This window comes from Pongo abelii, chromosome 20 (assembly GCF_028885655.2).
Source record: "Pongo abelii isolate AG06213 chromosome 20, NHGRI_mPonAbe1-v2.0_pri, whole genome shotgun sequence".
Lineage (NCBI taxonomy): Eukaryota > Metazoa > Chordata > Mammalia > Primates > Hominidae > Pongo > Pongo abelii.
Genome location: NC_072005.2, coordinates 22,493,245 through 22,515,929, shown reverse-complemented (window position 1 = coordinate 22,515,929; position 22,685 = coordinate 22,493,245). Strand labels below are relative to the sequence as shown.

Below are 22,685 nucleotides of genomic sequence, written 5' to 3'. Positions count from 1 at the left end.
GTTTTTTATTAGTCTACATTTTTACTTTTATACTCACACCAAATTGTTTTAATTTTGTAGATTTGTAATGAGTTTTAAAATCAGGAACTGTAATGCCTTTAACATTATTTCTTTTTTTGAAGATTGTGGGGTATTTTATTGTCTCATTAGATTCCATATACTTTTAGAGTTGCTGTTTCTATTTCTTCAAAATGTAGTGTGAACTTTTAAAGAACATTGCATTAAATCTGTAGGTTACATTGAACAGTATGGATATCTTCAAAATATTTATCTCAACCTTTGAACAGAAGCATGCTCATAGTCTGTTAATTTCTATATATTTATAATTTTTTCAGGTTTTTTTTTCTATTATTGTTTCATACTGTCATTTCATTTTGGTCATAGAAAGTAATCCATATAAATTTAGTTTTAAAAATTATGTTAAGACTTCTATTTTGGCCTAACAGGTGGTCTATCAAGGAGAATGTTTTATGAGCTGTTGGGAAGGCTGTGTATCCTGATGTTGTTGAGGAGTGTTCTCTATACTTCTGTTAGGAATGATTGTTTTATACTTGTCTTCAAGTTTTCTGTTCTCTTACTATTATTCTGTCTGGTTTTATTTTTGTTATACAAACTGGGTTATTGAAATATGCTATTGTAGGCTGGATGTGGTGGCTCATGCCTGTATTCCCAGCACTTTAGGAGGATAAGACAGGCAGATCACAAGGTCAAGAGATCAAGACCATCCTGGCCAACATGGTGAAACCCCATCTCTACTAAAAATACAAAAATTAGCTGGGAGTGGTGGTGCACACCTGTTCTCCCAGCTACTCGGGAGGCTGAGGCAGGAGAATCACTTGAAGCTGGGAGGTGGAAGTTGTAGTGAGCCAAGATCACGCCACTGCACTCCAGCCTGGAGACAGAGCGAGACTCCGTCTAAAAAAAAGAAAAGAAAGAAAGAAAAGAAATATGCTATTGTAATTATATTTTTCTCTATGTGTTTCTTCAATTCTGTCAATATTTGATTTATATATTTTGCAAGCCTAATGTGAGATACACACACACACTTGCACAAAACACACACACACACATATAGAAATATGTTATGGGTTCCCAGTAAATAAATCTATTATTTTGTAATGGCTTGTTTTGTCTCTGTAGAGTTTTGACTTAAAAAAACATTTTATAAAATATGACAGTTTTTGACTTAAGATAGAGCTCAAGGCCAGGCGCGGTGGCTCACACATGTAATCCCAGCACTTTGGGAGGCCGAGGCAGGTGGATCACGAGGTCAAGAGATCAAGACTATATGGCCAACATGGTGAAAACCCGTCTCGACTGAAAATACAAAAATTAGCTGGCCATGGTGGCACGCGCCTGTATTCCCAGCTACTTGGAAGGCTGAGGCAGGAGAATCACTTGAACCCAGGAGGCAGAGGTTGCAGTGAGCTAAGATCACACAACTGCACTCCAGACTGGCAACAGAGCAAGACTCCGTCTCAAAATAAATAAATAAATAAATAAATATAAAGCTACAGTAACATTATTTTGACCTCTTCTGCTCTAATTTAATTAATATTTGCATAGAATATCTACATCCATCTTACCACTATCAGTCTTTTTTATCATTAGATCTCTGATGACTACTATAGAAAGGCACGCTGGATCTTGGTTTTTAAAATTATCTAATTCTTTTATTAAAAATATGTCTCTGAATTACAAAGTTCACTTTATATACATGTTTAAATAACTTTCTGAAACAGAAAGACTTAATAATGTTATTTTATTGTTTCATTTGATTGTTGTAACTTTGTCTCTAATTTTCTCTGTGTCTTCCTTTGTGTCGTTTTGATTTTTGTACTGATATGCTTTTACTTTTTCCTTATTTTGTTTTGCATATCTATATAGATTTCTTTTTTGTGGTACCTTGTAGTACCTTGAAAATTACATAAAACTTCTAAAAGATATAACAATATATTTTAATCTGGCAGAAGATGAACTTCAGTTGCATACAAAGATTTTACTCTCAAAATTTTAATTGTTTTCTAAATTTTTTTTGAATTATAGAAAATATTTAAAAATGCTTTCTGCACCATTATGATTATGCTAAGAAATTTCATTTTTTTGTATGTGCATATCTACCCAAGAAAATAATCCCCCCCCTTTTTTTTGGCCAGGCACAGTGGCTCACACCTGTAATCCCAGCACTTTTGGAGCCTGAGGTGGGCAGATCAGGAGGTTAGGAGTTCAAGATCAGCCTGGCCAACATGGTGAAATGCCATCTCTACTAAAAATACAAAAAATTAGCCAGGTGTGGTGGCGGACACCTGTAATCTCAGCTATTTGGGAAGCTGAGGCAGGAGAATCACATGAAATCAGAAGGCAGAGGTTGCAGTGAGCTGAGATCAGGCCACTGCACTCCAGCCTGGGCAACAGGAGTAAAAATCCATCTCAAAATATATATATGTACATATATATGTACACATACATATATATATACACATATATGATTATGTGTCATTTTCTTGAGTCATTTTATTTTCAATAAAATAAACTGTCTTCAGCATTCTTTTTCTTTTCTTTTTTATTATTACACTTTAAGTTCTGAGATACATGTGCAGAATGTGAAGGTTTGTTACACAGGTATACATGTGCCATGATGGTTTGCTGAACCCATCAACCCATCATCTACATTAGGTATTTCTCCTAATACTATTCATCTCCTAGCCCCCACCTCCTGACAGGTCCCAGTGTGTAATGTTCCCCTCCTTGTGTCCATGCATTCTCATTGTTCAACTCCCACTTATGAGTGAGAACATGCAGTGTTTGGTTTTCTGTTCTTGTGTTAGTTTGCTGAGAATGATGGTTTCCAGCTTCATCCATGTCCCTGCAAAGAACATGAACTCATCCTTGTTTATGGCTGCATAGTATTCCATGGTGTATATGTGCCACATTTTCTTTATCCAGTCTATCACTGATGGGCACTTGGATTGGTTCCAAGTCTATGCTATTGTGAATAGTCCTGCAATAAACATACGTGTGCATGTGTCTTTATAGTAGAACGATTTATAATCTTTTGGGTATATACCCAGTAATGGGATTGCTGGGTCAAATGGTATTTCTGATTCTAGATCCTTGAGGAATTGCCACACTGTCTTCCACAATGGTTGAACTAATTTACAGTCCCCCCAACAGTGTGAAAGTGTTCCTATTTCTCCTCATCCTCCCCAGTGTATGTTGTTTTCTGTCTTTTTAATGATTACATTCTAACTGTTGTGAGATGGTATCTCATTGTGGTTTTGATTTGCATTTCTCTCATGACCAGTGACAGTGAGCTTTTTTTCATATGTTTGTTGGCTGTGTAAATGTCTTCTTTTGAGAAGTGTCTGTTCATATCCTTTGCCCACTTTTTGATGGGGTTGTTTTTCTCTTGTAAATTTGTTTAAGTTCTTTGTAGAGCCTGAATATTAGCCCTTTGTCAGATGGATAGATTGCAAAAATTTTCTCCCATTCTGTAGGTTGCCTGTTCACTGTGATGATAGTTTCTTTTGCTGTGCAGAAGCTCTTTAGTTTAATTAGGTCCCATTGGTCAATTTTGGCTTTTGTTGCCATTGCTTTTGCTGTTTTAGTCATGAAGTCTTTGCCCATGCCTATGTCCTGAATGGCATTACCTAGGTTTTCTTCTAGGGTTTTTATGGTTTGGGGTGTTACATTTAAATCTTTAATCCATCTTGAGTTAATTTTTGTATAAGGTGTAAGGAAGGGGTCCAGTTTCAGTTTTCTGCATATGGCTAGCCAGTTTTCCCAACACCATTTATTAAATAGGAAATCCTTTCCCCATTTCTTGTTTTTGTCAGGTTTGTCAAAGATGAGATGGTTGTAGATGTGTGGTGTTATTTCTGAGGCCTGTTCTGTTCCATTGGTCTACATATCTGTTTTGATACCAATACCATGCTGTTTTGGTTACTGCAGCCTTTTACAATAGTTTGAAGTCAGGTACTGTAATGTCTACAGCTTTGTTCTTTTTGTTTAGGATTGTCTTCACAATGTGGACTCTTTTTTTGGTTCCATATGAACTTTAAAGTAGTTTTTTCCAATGCTGTGTAGTCATTGGTAGCTTGATGGGGATGGCATTGAGTCTATAAATTACCTTTGGCAGTATGGCCATTTTCATGATATTGATTCTTCCTATCTATGAGCATGGAATGTTCTTCCATTTGTTTGTGTCCTCTTCTATTTCATTGAACAGTGGTTTGTAGTTCTCCTTGAAGAGGTCCTTCACATCCCTTGTAAGTTGGATTCCTAGTTATTTTATTCTCTTTGTAGCAATTGTGAATGGGAGCTCAGTCATGATTTGGCTCTCTGTTGGGCTGTTATTGATGTATAGGAATGCTTGTGATTTTTGCACATTGATTTTGTATCCTGAGACTTTGCTGAAGTTGCTTATCAGCTTAAGGAGATTTGGGGCTGAGATGATGGAGTTTTCTCAACATGATGCAAATAAAAATTGCATCATGTCATCTGCAAACAGAGACAATTTAACTTCCTCTTTTCCTATTTGAATACTCATTATTTCTTTCTCTTGCCTGATTGTCCTGGCCAGAACTTCCAATACTATGTTGAATAGGAGTGGTGAGAGAGGGCATCCTTTTCTTCTGCCAGTTTTCAAAGGGAATGCTTCCAGGTTTTGCCCATTCAGTATGACATTAACTGTGGTCTGTCATAAATAGCTTTTATTATTTTGAGATATGTTCCATCAATACTTAGTTTATTGAGAGTTTTTAGCATGAATGGGCTGTTGAATTTTGTTGAAGGCCTTTTCTGCATCTATTGAGATAATCATGTGGCTTTTGTCATGGGTTTTATGTGATGGATTATGTTTATTGATTTGTGTATGTTGAACCAGCCATGCATCCCAGGGATGAAGCTGACTGGATCATGGTGGATAAGCTTTTTGATGTGCTGCTGGATTCGGTTTTCCAGTATTTTATTGAGGATTTTTGCATCAATGTTCATCAGGGATATTGGCCTGAAGTTTTCTTTTTTTGTTGTGTCTCTGCCAGGCTTTGGTATCAGGATGATGCTGGCCTCATAAAATGAGCTAGGGAGGAGTCCCTCTTTCTCTATTGTTTGGAATAATTTCAGAAGAATTGGTACCATCTCCTCTTTGTACCTGTTGTAGAATATGGCTGTGAATCCGTTTGGTCCCGGGTATTTTTTTATTGGTAGGCTATTAATTACTGCCTCAATTTCAAAACTTGTTATTGATCTATTCAGGGATTTGGCTTCTTCCTGGTTTAGTCTTGACAGGGTGTATGTGTCCAGGAATTTATCCATTTCTTCCAGATTATGTAGTTTATTTACATAGAGGTGTTTACAGTATTATCTGATGGTAGTTTGTATTTCTGTGGGATCAGTGCCAATATCCTCTTGATTATTTTTTATCGCATCTATTTGATTCCTCTCTCTTTTCTTCTTTATTAGTCTGGCTAGTGGTCTATCTATTTTGTTGATCTTTTCAAAAAAGCAGCTCCTGGATTCATTGATTTTGTGAAGGGTCTTTTGTGTCTCTATCTCCTTCAGTTCTGCTCTGATCTTAGTTATTTCTTGTCTTCTGCTAGCATTTGAATTTGTTTTCTCTTGCTTCCCTAGTTCTGTTAATTGTGATTTTAGGGTGTTGATTTTAGACCTTTCCTGCTTTCTCTTGTGAGCATTTCATGCTATAAATTTCCCTCTAATCACTGCTTTGTCTGTGTCCCAGAGATTCTGGTATATTGTGTCATCGTTCTTATCGGTTTCAAAGAACTTATTTATTTCTGCCTTCATTTCATTATTTCCCCAGTAGTCATTCTGGAGCAGGTTGTTCAGTTTCCATGTAGTTGAGTGGTTTTGAGTGAGTTACTTATCCAGAGTTTTAATTTGATTGCACTGTGGTCTGAGAGACTGTTTGTTATGATTTCCATTCTTTTGCATTTGCTGAGGAGTGTTTTACTTCCAATTATGTGGTCAATTTTAGAATAAGTGGGATGGTTTTCAGCATTCTTTATAGGGCATATGCAGTGTCAGTATGCTTTTTAAGAATTTGGTTATTTTGAAAGGTTTTCCTCTTTTCATTTGGCAGGACAGATTTGCTGATGTTATTATTTGAACTTAAGGTAAAGTAAAACAGGAAAATCCAAAAGTATATAAAAATTAAACACATGAGCTGGAAGCAGTGGCTCACCTCTGTAACCCCAGCACTTTGGGAGGCTGAGGCAGGTGGATTACCTGACATCAAGAGTTTGAGAGCAGCCTGACCAACATGGTGAAACCTCCTCTCTACTAAAAATACAAAAAAATGAGCCAGGCATGGTGATGAGTGCCTGTAATCCCAAATATTCAGGAGGCTGAGGCAGGAGAATCACTTGAACCCAGAAGTTGGAGGTTGTGTTGCATTGAGATCATGCCACTGCACTCCTGCCTGTATGACGGAGTGAGACTCCATCTCAAAGAAAAAAAAAAAAGCAAGATCCTTTCTCTCTCTAAAAAAAAAAATAAATAAATAGAATAAAAATAAAACACTCTTTAACATATTCTTGCTCAAGAGTCAAAAAATTTAATTTTTTTAAGATGTCAGTACAACCTACAGTGGTAAACAAATTTGACATAATTTCTATAAAATTCCTAATAGCACAGGATTTTTAAACAGAAATAATCTTTAACATTTTAAAATTTGATTATTAACTATAACTAGCCAAACACTCATGAAAAAGAGGAGGTAATAAACTTTCCCATTTCAGAACATATTAAAAGCTATAACAAAAACAATGTAGTACTGACACAAAGACAGATAAACAGATGATAAATCAGAATAGAGAGCCCAGAAAATAACCCTTCTGTAAATAGTGATCTTCCACAAAGCTGCCATGAGCACACAATAGAGAAAAGATAATATTTTCAAAAATTAATGCTGAAAACTGAATATCTATACTGATAAAGCTGGATTCTTTCCTTGAACCATAGGCAAAAAAAAAATTATGCAAAATACTTAGATATAAAAAATAGCTAACAAATCTCTTTTAAAAACATGGAGAAAAGACATGACGTTGGCCTTGGAATCATTTTCTTAGATGACATTAAATGCATGAGCAAAAATGAAAGAACAGAAAAATTTAACTGAAATATACTTCAAAATTTTTGCACATCAAAAAAAAATTCAAGAGAGTGACAATGCCACCTAGGAAAGCAATGAAAATATTTGCAAATCACATGTGATAGAAGTTAAAATTCAGAATATGTAAGCAACTCTTAAAACTGAATGATAAAGTTGAATAACAGGATTTAGAAATGGAAAATTAATTAAACTAAATTTTTATCAAAAGCATAAATGGGAAGAGCATTTGACAGGACTCATAAAATTACTAATTTGTAGAGGAATGCATAAATATCCCAGTGAAATACAAAATAACCTCACACCCATTGGAACAGCCACTATCAATTTTTTAAGAAAACCAAATCTGTTGGTGATGCTATGAAAATGAAACCTATGTTGATTGTTGGTGGAAAACAAAGATGCAGCCATTATTTAAAAATGTTACAAATGTTCCTCAGATAATTAAAAATAAAATTGTAATCAATTACAGCAATCTTATTTATAAATTGATTTCCAAAGTATGCAACACAGAACCTGGAGGAGACATGTAAACATTTATGCTTATTGTACCAGAATTCACAAAAGCCAAAAGGCTGGAGTAACCTAGATGTCCCTTGATATATAAATACATCAAAAAATTTAGCATACACATACATGGAATATTATTCAGCCTTAAAAGAGAAAATTTTGTCACATTTTAAGATAAACTTTGAAAATATTATGTCACATGAAATAAACCAGTAACAAAATGATGAATACTACATTACTTCATTTACCTGAGATAAGTTAAATAGCCAAATTCATAAAAACAGAAAGCTGAAAGGTATTTGCCAAGGGCTGGAGAGAGGGTAAAATGGGCAGTTGTTACTTAGTGAGTATTGAGTATTAGTTTTACAAGATGTAAAGCCTCTAGAAGCCTTTTGCATAACCAGGTGAATATACTTTAACATACCTGAAATCCACAGCTTTTTTTTTGACAGAGGGTCTCACTTTGTCACCCAAGCTGGTGTGCAGTGGCAAAATTATAGCTTGCTTCAGCCCCAAACTCCCAGGATAAAGTACTCCTTGTCCCTTGATCTCCCAGGTTGCTGGAACCACAGGTGCACACCACCATGGCTTGTTATTTTAAAATTTTTTTGGATACAGCAGGTCTTTATATGTTTCCCAGGCTGATCTCAAATGTTTGGGCTCAGGTGATCCTTCTGTTTTGACCTCTCAAATTTCTGGGATTACAGAGGTGAGAACTACCATGCCTGGCCATAAAATTTACACTTAAATAGATTTTAGATAGTCAATTTTATGTTGTCTGTTTTTACAAAAATTATTTTAGAAGAAAAACTAAATGAAGAATTATAAATCTTTTCTAGAACTACCTTCAAATCACAAAAGTGTTTCTCTCACACAAAGAAAATATATATTCATTATTAAACAGAGGGCAAAAATAAGATTATTTCCACAACTACTCACTTAGACAAGATAAAACAACCACTGAAAATCAGCTAAGAAAGAATATATACAAGATAAGCTATAACCATAATCGGAGTCATATTTATAGATAAAAACACACAAATATATAATCTGATTGTGATAGACATATGGCTAATTTATTTCCGAATTAAACCCCACATTGACTTAAAGTGTACAAACAGAATTGCAAATTGTCTAGAATTATAATATGTAAGTAATACAAAAAAATTCACTGATATTAAGAAACTGACACTAAAAAGCACACATATAGAACTGCAAAATAATAATAAGAGAAATGTTTACTCATAAGATCTGGTATGCAACATTGATGTACCATTACAAAAATTTGTCTAGATAACTACAATGTTTGACTGTGTCTGTGTACTCACGGAAGGCAGGTATTTTCAGTCATCGGCATGCACTGCATGGCAGTAAAACTTAAGAGAAATTGCAGTATAATCATAAATAGAAGATTCTAATGATAAGCTTTTAATAAATAAGCATTAAAGAAAACTGGAGGTGAATTTCAACTTTATATATGCTGTTCTTACACAATATATGCTACATATATTCTTAAAGAATATGTGCTATTCTTACACAAAATAAAACTGCTGTAATTTAACTTTAGAAGCAAAGAATAGTCTTACCTTGTTAAATTTTAAAAAAATGTCTTGCAGAATATAATTAAAGCCTCTGACATATAAAACAAATATCAGGGAAGAACTTATTTTGTTATTTAAATATAGGCTGAAGAAAGTGAATGGAAACCATATAATTCCTTTCTGCCTGCAGCAAACTTAAATTTATAACTAAATATTTTAGTAAATAAGGAATGCCTACTAATAATCTAATTTACTTCAGGCATAACATGTAAATTCTAACATATTATCCTAAATGTCTGAATCTAAAATAACAGAGAAATTTGAAATAGAAAATACAAAGTAAAAATGTATAGGGAGAGTAACACCAGTAAAATTTAAAAAAAAAGGTGACCTATTTTCTTATCCCCCGACAGCAAGAAAACTGTGAGCCAGCCCTGACAAAAATGTGTTTATGAGAGATCCAGGCATCCTGGCTCATACCTGTAATGATAGCTGCGTAAGACATTCAGGTTGAAGAACTTCTTCAGGTCAGGATTTCAAGACCAGCCTGTGTTATGTAGAACGACTTTACCTCTAAAACAAGTACCTTCAAAAGAGCTTTGAGATCCAGGGATGGAGTTGTGAAACTCTGCTAAAGGCCAAGATTGAGGAACATTCTTTTCAGGAGACAGGGTCCCATTAAGGTGGCAAACTACAGGATTTCTATTCTTGGCCACAAACCAAAACGTAGTCAACCCAACTTACTCCCCCCCACTGAGAATTCTGAACTTACCCTAAAACCATTCCAAACTCCTCCCAGCCACAGCCTGGGAGAGCTCCTGCCCTTCCAGAGGCATGGAGGAAGACACCCATTTGTAGCCATACAGTTTAATGTTCTAAATCTAACTCCAAGCCACAGTTCATGGCCAATTCTGTCTAGGTAGAATCCCACACAGTGACCTGGGAAGACCCTCTCTAGTACTCGGTGAAAGGCATCCTCATCCACATCCTGATGTAAGCCCCACCATATGCAGACCTGACTGCAACAACTTCCCCTAGTGTCTGCTCTACAGATGAAAGTCCTGAAGGCTATTCAGTCTGTCCAATAATAAAATGGGAATTACAACTACCCAAGCCTTTTGTAACAGGCCAACTAAAGGTAAATCCTATGCAGACGCAGTTGCTTTGTTGCGTCTACCACCTCTCTCTATTACAAATAAAAAGGGCATCCTATAAATATGGGGGCCCAAGAAAAGAAGATTTTTACCCCTTGTAACCAGTTTATATAAAGTTGAAGAGGCTTTTGATCCATAGAATTTACAAAAACCAATGCAATGCAAAACTATATTGTCCCCATTGTCAATGCTTCTACTTTAACATAAGCCTGGAAGTATGTGGCAGAAGAACTAGGCAAAAAAATTGTTTAAAGCCATTGAAATTGAAGACAAATAAGTAAAAAGTTGCTGTTTGCAAATCATTTAATCTTATATATTAAAAAAAACATAAACAGTACATTTAAGGCCAGGCACAGTGGCTCACACCTGTAATCCCAGCACTTTGGGAGGCCGAGGCAGTCAGATCACCTGAGGTCAGGAGTTTGGAACCAGCCTGGCCAATATGGTGAAACCTTTTTTCTACTAAAAACACAAAAATTAGCCATGCGTGGTGGTGGGTGCCTGCAGTCCCAGCTACTCGGGAGTCTGAGGCAGGAGAATCACTTGAGCCAGGAGGCAGAGGTTGCAGTGAGCCAAGATCACACCACTGCACTCCAGCTTGGGTGACAGAGTGAGACTCCATCTCAAAGAAAAAAAAATATTTTAGCCTAAAATATTAGTTCTGTGCTTCAGAAATAAAAATTTTCTTTTTTCACCTAAGTTGTCCCTTAAGAAATGCAATGAGAGACACAACAACATAAAAATAGTGGGGGACTTTTGTACTTTACTTACAGCATTAGACATGTCATCAAGACAGGAAGTCAAATGAACAAACAAACAAACAAAAAACAACGGACTTAAACTATACCTTAGAACAAATGGACTTAGCAGAGATTTACAGAATATTCTACCCAACAACTGCAGAATATACATTCTTTTCATCAGCACATAAAACATTCTCAAAGATAGACCATATGATAGGCCAAAAGACAAGTCTGATTTTTTTTTTTTTGTGACAGTCTTGCTCTGTCACCAAGGCTGGAGTGCAATGGTGCAATCTCAGCTCACAGCAACCTCTGCCTCCCAGGTTCAAGGGATTCTCCTACCTCAGCCTTCTGAGTAGCTGGGATTACAGCCACATGTGACCATGCCTGCCTAATTTTTGTATTTTTAGTAGAGATGGGGTTTCACCATGTTGGCCAGGCTGGTTTTGAACTCCTGACCTCAGGTTATCCACCTGCCTTGGCCGCCCAAAGTTCTGGGATTAAAGCATGAGCCACCATGCCCAGGCCCTGAATAAATTTGAGAATATCAAAATTATATCAAGTACTGTCTTAGGCCACAGTGGAATAAAATTAGAAATCAGTTCCAATACGAACACTCAAAACTATACAAATACATGAAAATTAAATAAACTGCTCATGAATGATAATTGGTTCCACAATGAAATCAGGATGGAAATTAAATAATTCTTTAAATTGAATAATAGTGACACAACATATTAAAACATCTGGGATAAGCAAAAGTGGTGCTAAGAGGAAAGTTCATAGCATTAAATACATACATCAAAAAGTTCAAAAAACCACAATAAACAACCTAAGATTACACCTAAAGGAACAAGAGAAACAAGAACAAACCAAACCCAAACCCAGCAGAAAAAAAAAAATAATAACAAAGATCAGAGCAGAGCTAAATAAATTTGAAATTTTAAAAAATATAAAGATAAATAAAACAATAAGCTAGTTATTTGAAAAGATGAACCAAATTGATAGACTATTAGTGAGATTAACCCAGAAAAGCAGAAAGAAGATGCAAATATGCTCAATTAGAAATAAAAGATCACTCAAAGCTACTATGAATACCTTTACATGCTCAAACTAGAAAACCTAGAGGAGTTTGATAAATTCCTGGAAATATACAACCCTCCTGGATTAAATCAGGAAGAAATAAAAAATCTGAACACATCAATAACAAGTAGAAAAATTAAACTAGTAATAAAACATTGCCAGCTGGGTGCAGTGGCTCATGCCTGTAATCCTAGCAATTTGGTAGGACGAGGTAGGGTGATCACTTGAGGTCAGGGGTTTGAGACCAGTCTGATCAACATGGCAAAACCCCATCTCTACTAAAAATACAAAAATTAGCCAGGCATGGTGGTTTGTGCTTGTAATCCCAGCTACTTGGGAGGCTTAGGCAGGAGAATCACTTAAACCCAGAAGGCAAGGTTGCAGTGAGTCAACATCGCATCACTGCACTCCAGCCTGGGTGACAAAGCAAGACTCAAGAAAAAAAATAAAATGCCAACAAAAAAGGTCCAGGACAAGATGGATTCATAGCTCAATTCTATCCAACATTCAAAGAGTTGGTACCCGTCCTACTGAAACTATTCTGAAAGATAGAGAAAAAGGGAATCCTTCCTAAATTATTCTATGAAGCCAATATCACTCTAATACCAAGATCAGGAAAAGACATAATAAAAGAAAACTACACACCAATGTTCCTGATGAGCATAAATGCAAAAATCTTCCATAAAATACTAGCTAACCAAACACAGCAGCATATTAATAACATAGTATACCATAATCGAGAACATTTTATGCCAGGGATGCAGAGGTGATTTAACATAGGTAAGTCAATACATGTTAAACACCAAATAAACAGAATTAAAACCAAAAATTAAACGATTATCTCAATATATGCAGAAAAATCATTTGGCAAAATCCAGCATCACTTTATGATTAAAATCCTCAGCAAAATCGGGATAGAGGGAACATATTGTAAGTTCATAAAAACCATCTATGACAGGCTGGGCATGGTGGCTCATGCCTGTAATCCCAGCACGTTGGGAGGCCCAGGTGGGTAGATCACCTGAGGTCAGGAGTTTGAGATCAGCCTGGCCAACATGGTGAAACCTCATCTGTTCAAAAATACAAAAATTAGCCAGGCATGATGGTGGGTGCCTCTGGTCCCAGCTACTCGGGAGGCTGAGGCGGGAGAATCGCTTGAGTCTGTGAGGTTGAGATTGCAGTGAGCAGAGATCCTGACATCGCACTCCAGCCTGGGTGACAGAGCCAGACTCCATCTGAAAAAGAAAAAAAAAAAAAATCTATCTATGATAAACAGCCAACATTACACTGAAAGGGAAAAAGTTGAAAGGATTTTTTCTGAGAACTGGAACAAGACAATAATGCCCACTCTCACCGCTTCTATTCAACACAGTAATGGATGTCTTAGCAAAAGCAATCAGAGTAAAGCAAAAAATAAACAGAATCTAAATTGTTAAAGAGGAAGTCAAATTGTCACTGTTTACCAATGATATAATTGTATACCTGGGAAACCCTAAAACTCATCTAAAAAGCTTTTAGGGCTGGGTGCAGTGGCTCAAGCCTGTAATCCCAGCACTTTGGGACATGGAGGCAGGTGGATCACTTGAGGTCAGGAGTTCAAGACCAGCCTGGCCAACATGGTAAAAGCCCATCTCTACTAAGAATACAAAAATTAGCCGGTTGCAGCGGCAAGTGGCTGTAATCCCAGCTATGAGGGAGGCTGAGACAGGAGAATCACTTCAACGTGGGAGGCAGAGGGTGCAGTGAGCTGGGATCATGCCACTGCACTCCAGCCTGGCGAAAGAGTAAGACCTTGTCTCAAAAAGAAAAAAAAAAAAAAACAACTTTTCGATCTGATACATAAATGCAGTAAAATTTCAGGATACAAAAAAAAAATCCTAAAACTAAAAAAAAAAAAAAAAATCCTAAAATTTATATAAAATAAAAAGAGAGCCTCCATAGTCAAAGCAAGACTAGGAAGAAAAAAAAAAACAAAACAACAAAATCAAAAACACACACACAAAAATCTGAGGACATCAAGTTATCTGACTTCAAACTATACTACAAGGCCATAGTTACCAAAACAGCATTGTACGGGTATAAAAATAGACATGAAGACCAATGAAACAGAGTAGTGAAACCAGAAATAAACCCAAATACTTACAGTCAACTGATCTTTGACAAAGTAAACAAAGATATGAAGTGGGTAAATAACACCCTATTCTATTGAATAGAATGGCGCTGGGATAATTGGGAAGCCACATATTGAAGAATAAAACTGGATCTTCAACTGAGTGCGGTGGCTTATACCTGTAATACCAGAACTTTGGGAGGTTGAGGTGGGTGGATCACGAGGTCAGGAGTCAAAACCAGCCTGGCCAAGATGGTGAAACCCCGTCTCTACTAAAAATACAAAAAAAAAAAAAAAAAAAATTAGCTGGGTGTGGTGGCAGGTGCCTGTAATCCCAGCTACTCAGGAGGCTGAGGCAGAGAATTGCTTGAACCCAGGAGGTAGAGGTTGTAGTGAGCCGAGATCATGCCACTGTACTCCAGCCTGGGAACAGAGTGAGACTCCGTCTCAAAAAAATAAAAATTAAAAAAAAAAGTATCTTAATCTCTCACCTTATACAAAAATCAACTCAAGGTGGATCAAATACTTTAATCTAAGACCTGAAACTACCCGAATTCTAAAGCATTGAAAAAACTCTCCTAGGCATTGACTTAGGCAAAGAGTGCACGACCAAGAACCCCAAAGCGAATGCAACAAAAACAAAGAAAGATGGGACTTAAACAATTCTCAAAAGAAGATACACAAATGGCCAACAAACATAAAAAAAAAAAAATGCTGAACATCACTAATGATTAATGATTAGGGAAATGCAGATCAAAAACCACAATGTGATATCACCTTACTCTTGCAAGAATGACCATCATTGGCCGGGCATGGTGGCTCATGCCTGTAATCCCAGCACTCTGGGAGACCGAGACGGGTGGATCACCTGAGGTCAGGAGTTCCAGACCCGCCTGGCCAATATGGTAAAACCCCACCTCTACTAAAAATACAAAAATTAGCAGGGCGCGATGGAGTGTGTCTGTAATCTCTGCTACTCTGGAGGCTGAGGCTGGAGAATTGCTCGAACCCGGGAGGTGGAAGTTGCAGTGAGCCGAGATTGCACCACTGCACCCCAGTCTGTGCTACAGAGCAAGACTTCATCTCAAAAACAAACAAACAAACAAACAAACAGAAAAGACCATAATTAAAACATCAAAAAATAGGCCAGGCACGGTGTCTCATGCCTGTAATCACAGCAAACTCCATCTCAAAAAAAAAAAAAAAAAAAAAAAAAGAAAAAGAAAAAGAAAAAAGAACTAGGGGATACAAACCCAAATATTGTATTTCCTCACTTATAAATGGGAGCTAAGCTATGCAGGTGCAAAGGCATAACAATTATGTAATGGGGATGGGCACGGTGGCTCACGCCTGTAATCCCAGCACTTTGGGAGGCCGAGGCGGGCGATCACCTGAGGTTGGGAGTTCAAGACAAGCCTTACCAACATGGAGAAACCTTGTCTCTACTAAAACTACAAAATTAGCCGGGCATGGTGGCACATGCCTGTAATCCCATATACTCGGGAAGGCTGAGGCAGGAGCATCACTTGAACCTGGGAGGCAGAGGTTGCGGTGAGCTGAGATCGCACCACGGTACTCCAGCCTGGGCAACAAGAGCGAAATTCTATCTCAAAAAAAAATTAAATAAATAAATAAATAAAATTAAAAAAAAGAATTATATAGTGGATTCTGAGCACTCAGTGGGAAGGGTAAGAGAGGGGGTGAGGGATGAAAGACTACACATTGGGTAGAGTGCACACTGCTTGGGAGATTGGTGCACCTAAATCTCAGAAAAGATTTACGAACTTATCCATGTAACCAAATACTACCTGTACCCCAAAACTGTTGAAATATAATAATTTAAGACAAAAATAAAAACCCCCCAACTCCCATAAGTTTAAGTTTATATGCTTTGGCTTTTTTTTTTTTTTAGAAAGAGTCTCACTGTTGTCACCCGGAATGGAGTGCAGTGGCTTGATCAGGGCTCACTGCAGCCACAACCTCCTGGGCCCAGGGAATCCTCCTACTTTAGTCCCCGAATAGCTGGTACTACAGGGTCAGGCCACCATGCTAAATTAGCTGGGTGTGGTGGCGGGCGCCTGTAATCCCAGCTACTCAGGAGGCTGAGGCAGGAGTATCGCTTGAACCCAGAAGGGGAGGTTGCAGTGAGCTGAGATCATGCCATTGCACTCTAGCCTGGCAAGACTCGTCTCAAAAAAAAAAAAAAAAAAAAAAAAAAAAAGCTTAAGGTTGTTTCAAGTTAAAAAAAAAAGGCTATTAAAATAAAATAGAAAAGGTAAAAAAATATGAGATTATAAAATATATATGACAATCTAGAGTGTTCAAAAATGACAAATTTGAATTTGATGGATTTATTTATAAGGTTTTACTAACATTAGTAAACATTAGGTTTAGTTTTTTTGTTGTTTTGTTTTTTGAGATGGCGTTTCACTCTTGTTGCCCAGGCCGCAGTGCAATGGCCTGATCTTGGCTCACTGCAATCTCCACCTCCCGGGTTCAAATGATTCTCCTGCCTCAGCCTCCTGAGTAGCTGGGATTACAGGTGCCCACCAACCACCACGCCTGACTAATGTTCGTATTTTTAGTAGAGAAGGAGTTTCACCATGTCGACCAGGCTGGTCTTGAACTTCTGACCTCCGTTGATCCATCCGCCTCGGCCTCCCAAACTGATGGGATTAAAGGTGTAAGCCTCTGCACCCGGCCTTTAGTATTGATAATACACTATTACTAAGGTAAAAATTGACATACTCTTGAACAAAAGTTTTATGTATGATTAACATGACAGTAAAATATATTTGTGCACATTTCAAATACATTTAAAAAGAGAGAGAGTAAAGAAGAGATAGAATTTTCCCATGTTCTGGGGTGGGCCTGGCTCAGCTCAGGGAGGAGGCGCTGCCTGAAAAGGCTGCAGCCTAGGCTGGCTCTCTTTCTTCATTCAGCCCAGCATCTGATCACATCTTCTGTCACTCAGGGCCTGAAGGGGCGGGGCCTTAAACATTATCCAATCAGGGATGCTGGGCTGGGACCGTCCAATCAGGCACGCAGCTGGAGCGGACAGGGCGGCTTCCGGGATGTGGTCCGACCTTTGTCTCTCGCTGCTGCCGGAGGTGAAGGCCTTGTCCTTACTGCTGTGTGTCCTCTGCTCCTAGAGGTCCAGCCTCTGTGGCCCTATGACCTGCAGGTATTGGGAGATCCACAACTAAGTCGCCAGGACCCCCGGAAGCCTAGAAATGGTGAGTGTGCCAGGTCCGACAAACTGAGTGGCCTGGGCTGGTTGGAACCGGCGGGAAGTGGCTGTGGCGGGACTCAAGCCTACCCGCAGTCAGCTCCACAAGTTCTCCTTGCCTAGCTCGACCTCAGTCCCCTTCAGCCATAAGATGGCGGCTGCGCGGGCCGCCGGGCGTCCTGTCTCTTCCCTGCTCTGTGATTGTGCCCTGGCCTGGAGCCCTCTTGGGGCATCTCTGCACCCACAGCGCGGAGTCTCTCCCAGATTGTGCAGGGACCATGGGAGGGTAGTCAGAGGAGAATCCTGACTTGAGGTGTGGGTTCATGAATGGGAAGAGCTTTGGTCGGTGAGGCTCCCAGTTCCTGTTTTCTCCTATTAAAAATTTATGGAAGTCACCGCAAAAATATTAAATAATTTAATCTAAGAGTGATTCCAAAATTGTAGAGCACCCAGCTATGGGTTGTAGTTTATGGTCTATTGAAGGGGTTTGATGGAAAGAGTTTTATAGGGTGCATAATGAAGAAAACCACATTCAATAATTGGTTAAGTACAGTTATGTAGTTTCCTGTTTGTTTTTTTTTTTTTGACACGGAGTCTTGTTCTGTTGCCCGGGCTGGAGTGCAGTAGCGGAATCTTGGCTTACTGGAAGCTCCGCCTCCCAGGTTCACACCATTCTCCTGCCTCAGCCTCCCGAGTAGCTGGGACTACAGGCTCCCGCCACCACGCCCAGCTAATTTTTTTTTGTATTTTTAGTAGAGACGGGGTTTCACCGTGTTAGCCAGGATGGTCTCGATCACCTGACCTTGTGATCCACCTGCCTCAGCCTCCCAAAGTGCTGGGATTACAGGCGTGAGCCACCGCCACTGGCATCCTGTTATTTTTATTTTTATTTTTATTTGAGATGGAGGCTTCGCTCTGTTGCCCAGGCTGGAGTGCAGTGGCACGATCTCAGCTCACTGCAAGCTTTGCCTCCCAGGTTCACGTCATTCTCCTTCCTCAGCCTCCCGAGTAGCTGCGAGTGCAGGTGCCCGCCAAGACGCCCGGCTAATTTTTTGGTATTTTTTAGTAGAGATGGGGTTTCACCATGTTAGCCAGGATGGTCTCGATCTCCTGACCTCATGATCCAGCTGCCTCAGCCTCCCAAAGTGCTGGGATTATAGGTGTGAGTCATGGCGCGCAGCCTCATGGTTTCTTAATTTGTAACATCAAGATGGAAATTTCTTGGTTATGTAATCAGAGGTTAATTGGCAGTTTATAGTGTGTTAAGCCTGAAATTTTTTTCCCCCAATGTAGTAATTTACAAAAAATACATTTGAGTTAGATTTTTTTTTTTTTTTTTTGGAGACCAAGTCTCACTTTGTCACCCAGGCTGGAGTGCAATGGCGCCATCTAGGCTCACTGGAATCTCTGCCTCCCAGGTTCAAGCGATTCTCCTGCCTCAGCCTCCCAAGTAGCTGGGATTACAGGCATGTGCCACCATGCCTGGCTAACTTTGTATTTTTAATAGGGACGGGGTTTCACCATGTTGGTCAGGCTGGTCTCGAACTCCTGATTTCAAGTGATCCACCCACCTCAGCCTCCCAAAGTGCTAGCATTACAGGTGTAAGCCGCCATGCCTGGCCGAATTAGATTTTTTAAAAGTAGAAATTAGGAACTAGAGCCTCCTCAGTCTAACTGCCAGCCACTTAATTATTTTCACACCCCACAGGGAACTGCTGTTTCCTTGCATTTTTCACATGTGTCCCAAGCAGGGCCTCAAGTCTATCCCCCACCCACGATTTCTCCAGTGTGACTCTGGCTTGCAGTAAAATACTTAATTTCCAGTTCCTTCTGACATTCCCAAATGCCAATTTCCCCTCCCTTATTCACATGATCAACTATTTGTCCTTTAGTGTACATTTTGATACCTATTTTAATCATTTTTTGACAAAGCATTTGATGGCACATTTAAAAAGATTTGTTTTCTGTTTGTAAATGTTTTTTCTTCTAGTTTCCCTAGACACAGATATCTTATCAGAATGTTTTTGGGTCAAGGTTTCCCTTTGGAAAAGTTATAGGGAGATGTGTCCTCAGCCACCGTTCAGTTTTTTCCTTGGACCTGAGATTCAGTACTGTCTGGGGAGAAACCAAGGTACTGGCCATGGCTGTGTCTGCAAGAGTGTCTAGTGAATATCAGCTCCTGGGTCATTTTCTCCCATAAGACAACCAGAGATATGGAGTGTAGCCTCTCATCTCCCATAAGACAACCAGAGGTATGGAGTGTAGCCTCTCATCTCCCATAAGACAACCTGAGGTGTGGAGTGTAGCCTCTCATCTCCCATAAGACAACCTGAGGTATGGAGTGTAGCCTCTCATCTCCCATAAGACAACCTGAGTGAGGTATGGAGTGTAGCTTCTCATCTTTCATAAGACAACCTGAAGTATGGAGTGTAGCCTCTCATCTCCCATAGGACAACCTGAGGTATGGAATGTAGCTTTTCAAGAGAGCAGGTGAATGCCCTGGGGCTGAGAGGCAGCTTCTGGTGTGCTGTTTTTTTGGAAAGTTAACCCCTTGTATTAGTATTGTCTTTACCCAACCCAGCTTCCATTTCTTGGAGACACATTGCTGTTCAGACAATCAGATGCCGGTATTGAAGGGGAAACCAAAATAATTTTTGCCCCTGGATTCTCCTAGGGGACAGAAAAATAGTGAAAGAAAAATGGTAAAAAGTTTGTTAAAAAAAAAGCACTCCAAAGACAAAGAAAAAGAAACTGACCCCAGTGAGATGGTGCAAGAACTTGCAAAGTAAAATGTACCTGGGGCACTCACTGGGGCATAGGTTCAGAGTCTCCTGAGAGAATGGTTATTGAGCACTTAAGTGAACAGGATGGGGTGGCGGAATCTCTCAGTAACTGGATGGCCTGACTTGACACGAGTCGGACATATCTGTACCTTGAAATGATTAAATGATTTTTTCACTTATTTTGACCTTAGTTTTTTTTTTTTTCTTGAGATGGAGTCTCCCTCTGTCACCCAGGCTGGAGTGCAGTGGCATGATCTCTGCTCACTGTAACCTCTGCCTCCCGGGTTCAAGCAATTCTTCTGCCTCAGCCTCCCAAGTAGCTGGGACTACAGGCATGCACCAACACATTCGGCTAATTTTTGTATTTTTGGTAGGGACAGAATTTCACCATATTGCCCAGGCTGGTCTCGAACTCCTGACCTCGTGATCCACCCACCTTGGCCTCCCAAAGTGCTGGGATTACAGGCGTGAGCCACCGCACCCGGACTTTTTTTTTTTTAGACAGTGTTTTCCTCTGTCGCCCAGGCTGGAGTGCAGTGGTGCAGTCTCGGCTCACTGCAACCTCTGCATCCCAAGTTCAAGTGATTCTCATGCCTCAGCCTCCCAAGTAGCTGGGACTACAGGTGCCCACCATGACACCTGGCTACTTTTTGTACTTTTAGTAGAGATGGGGGTTCTCCATGTTGACCAGGCTGTTTGAGCTCAAAATTCTGACCTCAAGTAATCTGCCCGCCTTGGCCTCCCAAAGTGCTGAGAATGCAGGTGTGAGCCACTGTGCCTGGCTGACCTCAGTTCTTTAACTGTAAATTGCATCTTATTAGTAGGGCTTGAAAGGTAAGAAAATATTTACAAAGGGCATAAAAAGGTGAGTTTCAAAAAATAATATCTAATTATATATTTCATTTGTTGAAAATTCTCATTCACCTTTTTCTTTCTCAGAGTGAATTTAGGATTTTTCTCAGGTGTGTTTTTCTTTTCTTTTTCTTTTTCTTTTTTTTTTCTTTGAGACAGAGTCTCGCTCTGTCTCCCAGGCTGGAGTGCAGTGGTGGGATCTTGGTTCACTGCAAGCTCCACCTCCCAGGTTCACACCATTCTCCTGCTTCAGCCTTCCAAGTAGCTGGGGCTACAAGCGCCTGCCACCACACCCAGCTAATTTTTTTGTATTTTTAGTAGAGACGGTGTTTCACCATGTTAGCCAGGATGGTCTTGATTTCCTGACCTCATGATCCACCTGCCTTGGCCTCCCAAAGTGCTGGGATTACAGGCATGAGCCACTGCGCCCTGCTCTCAGGTGTGCTTTTTATGGCTGAGTGATTTCAAACAGAATTCCATCTAGCTTTTAGGATGTTAGCTACCAAGGAAAAAAATAAGAAAATTTTTTCTTCCATTTTGGCTATAGAGAATTAATATATTTCCACAAGAAAATGTGGTAGATAATTGGTGAGTTACACAGATTCATGAAAACATCAGTTTCTTTTTTTGCAGGGTGAATTTGCAAAAGTTAAGTATCTTTGTTCTATATCCTGTTATTTCAATTTCTGAGTTTAATGGTAAATTTTATGTCATGAAACTTGGTACCTCCTAGAAGTGTTCCCATATAACTCTTTACCTCATGATTTGTAGTACAAAAAATAAAATAATGCTTTATTGTCCGAAAAAAATAAATACATTTGCTTCTCTTACTGAGGTACAAAAGGTAAGCACCTTAAAATTTTCTTATATGAACACTGTTTTTGAATCATTTTGCTGGATTTTTCAAACACTTAGTTTCAAAAACTAAGTGAATGACTCTGACTTGGCAATTAAAGCTTGAGCCCAATGACTGCAAGCTAAGGTTAATTTTGAGCCAGCAAAAGGAGGTTATTAAAGGCCCAGTTAGTTCCTTCTGGAAGGCCTTTCCTGCAGATGTCCCAGCCTGCTTACCGCAGCCATGGAAGAAGCCTGTATAGTGAGAGAAGCTACAGAGCCCTGGAAAGCTGGGGCCCCACAGGCAGATGCAGCTAAGGTTAAGATAGAAGGGGTTTGGGAGTGTCTTATTGAAGATAAAATTGTTACTGTTTTGAGGCACTTTTGAGAGGTTTTAAAATAACCAGCTAGATGTACATTAAAAAAAAATGAATTCCAAAGGAGTATTGCAACAGGAGGAAGTACCAACTGTAAGATCTTTAAGCATTACAAAGATTAGGTAGAAAAGGGCTTTTTTTCCTAGGGAAAACAAATAAGATTAGAAACAAGGTGAGGGGAATGTTTAAATGAAGGGTGAAATAATCAGATTTTAGATCAGACAATGTTTTACCCTGAAGTCAGTGTGTTCTTAGGAGTGTTCTTCAGACACTGAATCTACAGTAGCATAAAATGAGGTGGTATGGTGGCTCAGACTGAGAGTAGCTCAGAGTTCAGGAG

At 39.1% G+C, this 22,685-nt stretch overlaps 3 protein-coding genes across 3 annotated transcripts in view; 2 read left to right on the top strand and 1 right to left on the bottom strand.

Moving 5' to 3' along the window:
- Window positions 1-22,685, bottom strand: part of LOC100443599 (zinc finger protein 257) — a 247,528-nt gene that overhangs the window by 87,160 nt on the left and 137,683 nt on the right.
- LOC100443962 (zinc finger protein 208) overlaps window positions 17,423-22,685 on the top strand; it is a 45,951-nt gene continuing 40,688 nt past the window's right edge. Inside the window, exon 1 of the mRNA XM_054540013.2 lies at window positions 17,423-17,506. The gene's annotated coding sequence lies outside the window, so the exon portion shown is untranslated. The remainder of the gene's footprint in view (window positions 17,507-22,685) is intronic.
- Window positions 17,424-22,685, top strand: part of LOC100936299 (zinc finger protein 208) — a 255,057-nt gene continuing 249,795 nt past the window's right edge. Inside the window, exon 1 of the mRNA XM_063720040.1 lies at window positions 17,424-17,506. The gene's annotated coding sequence lies outside the window, so the exon portion shown is untranslated. The remainder of the gene's footprint in view (window positions 17,507-22,685) is intronic.